General features: G+C 39.3%; 1 non-coding gene across 1 annotated transcript; it reads right to left on the reverse strand.

Annotated features, from left to right (window-relative positions):
• Positions 1–1,680: 1,680 nt before the first annotated feature.
• Positions 1,681–1,773, reverse strand: TRNAR-UCU (transfer RNA arginine (anticodon UCU)). The gene is made up of 2 exons: positions 1,737–1,773; positions 1,681–1,716 (listed from the first exon to the last, which is right to left on the reverse strand). It is a non-coding gene; the product is annotated as a tRNA-Arg (tRNA).
• Positions 1,774–2,498: the final 725 nt, after the last annotated feature.

Genomic DNA, 2,498 nt, shown 5'->3' on the forward strand with positions numbered 1-2,498 from the left:
AACAGAGAAGTGTAACCTGACTCATGTTTTTGCACTATTCTTTGATATGGACAAAACATCTCTGCACAGAAACACACGGATTTCAACAGAACTATTTTATTAATAAGCAGTGAAAAATTAAGACAGAACCCTAATGATAATGAAGTCAGAAATATCCTCCTAGTTTGGACAATCAATGTTGAGCCCTTGAATTGGAAATTAACTGTTCATTCAGATACTAATGATATTTTGGGTGAACAAATTTGTGCTAAAACTCAAGGAACTCTCGGGGTTCCTGAACTTTCACACCACTGTTATGCAAATACTTGTGAGAGTAATAAAATACTACTGCTACTAAGATACCATCAATAACAGCAAACAAAACTGGGTGCTTTTATTCAAAATTCAGGGGTTTTTCAAGTATTTGCCCTGCTATAGGCAAGACTCCTAGGTCTATAACATGCAATTGGTGTTTAAGCAAAACTCCCCATTGACTTCAATGAAGAGGAGTTCTTAAAAGTCAAATGGCCTGATATAGCTCATTATATGGGAAAATGGGAAATTATATTTACTTGGTCTCACATTATTGTCATGATTTGCTGCTTCTTTATGAAGCTAAAACATTACATTGGATGCCCAAATCTGTTAGTATAGAAGCATTACAGAGAAGTTACTTTAAGAGGATAACAGCAACCAATTAAGAGATCGGGTTAATGATCCATAATTTTACAGCTTTCATCTGTAAATACCTAAGCAGCATTAAGAAGAGGCAGACTGTGCATCTGAAGTAGTGTTTCAACTGAGTAATTTCCTGGTGGGGAGAAAAGTTTCAGGGGGACCCCTTCTTACGAAGCATTTTTAAGAAGGAGTGTCATTTGGCAGAGTCTGGAGTACACCAAGTGTACTCTGGAGAGAGAAATCTTCATGAAGCTGGGATAAACGTCATCCCAACTGGGATGGTTTAGTGTCCAGATGACAATCTCCACACGAGGCAGGGATGGGACCACTAAATAACCTTTTAGTTTGGACAGCGCTGAAACAAATGATTTAAAAATTCACAGCGTCTAAAACTTGGCCACTAAACTGAATCGTAAGTTTATGTTAATCACGAACTTTATTTGTTATTCCTCTTACAGCCATCTGTTTGACGAGTGCCTCTACAGAGAACATTTGCTACATGCAGGGTGTATTTTCTACCAATTCCTTTAGAATATAATCTAATACTTACGTTACAACAGAACATGAGTGCTCTAGAAAGTTACCCCCTCTCCCCCCACACCCAGTACAGAACCTATCCAGAAGAAAATTATGGGACACACCTTCAGCTGGCATAGCGTGATATGCCAATTTAACTTCAAATAAGCCTTACTGATTGTCACCAGTTGAAGATTTGGCCTTCTATCTGGAAGAAAGGCTGCAATTCTTCAAGTCACTCACTGAGGTCCCTTCAAAACCTTTTGAAAACCAATGGTTGACTTCCAAGGGTGGTAGCATTTCCACACCTCACATGGCTGAGCACCATAAAGGCCCTGAGGCGATTTGTGGAGTAAGGTATTATTCTGTATGAGTAAGAGCATCGCAGTCTGGCCCACAGAAAACACTTGCTGCTAAGGATGCTGACAAACCAATTAATCAACCAGCTTTTACGTCCTGTTATCTTCAACAGCCAAGTTTGCATATTACCTTGGATGATGCAAAATATGACTCTGGTGGGACTCGAACCCACAACCTTTGAATAACTTCATCTATCATCACCCTAGAAGTCCAATGCACTATCCATTGTGCCACAGAGCCTTCTTACAGCAAGCTCATATACTGCAATCACCTAGGTACAGTGTATTGAAAACTCCATTCTAATGCATGACTCTAATCTGGGCACTAAAACACAAACAAATTTCAGTTAAGCAGCTGTAGCTGTCAACAGGCACCAGGCCTCTCTAAGGAGAGCTGGGGCTGAGACACCTTACGCTGGCACTCCCAAATTGGTTTGCTAGTTTTTAACAAGAAGCAAAATGTCATTTTTCTGTTGCTACTACAGCACCGATAGCCCTTTCCGAGCACAGATTACATTCCAGCCTCATCATCATTTCATCTGTTTGCATATTTATTGGCAAGCGTGACCAGCAAGTCACATTTAAACTGGAATGTTTCTTCCTTCTCCCTGTTGAAAAAAAAAAAGAGTGTGAAATGATTAGAGCACAGTTCAGGCAGGCGCCAAACCCCAGTAAATCTGGCAAACACTTATTTAAAATTGTGTAGATTGGTTTACCAAAAAATAATAAAAGGATCCAATTTAGTGCTGGAAAAGGAACAGAAGTTAGTTTTGAATATGCCTGAAAGGCTCTTTTTACTAATTCCAGACTCCAGGTCTGGGGGGATCTGGATATTTTCACCATCATGTTATCACTCCACAAAATGTCAGCAAATTCTTGTACAAACATGATTTTTTGAAAAGCCACGTTTTATCACTTCTTTTACATAATCGTGAAAGATAGCAGATCTAATCTGAATTGGGTTTA

The sequence above is a fragment of the Caretta caretta genome, chromosome 12 (assembly GCF_965140235.1).
Source record: "Caretta caretta isolate rCarCar2 chromosome 12, rCarCar1.hap1, whole genome shotgun sequence".
NCBI lineage: Eukaryota > Metazoa > Chordata > Testudines > Cheloniidae > Caretta > Caretta caretta.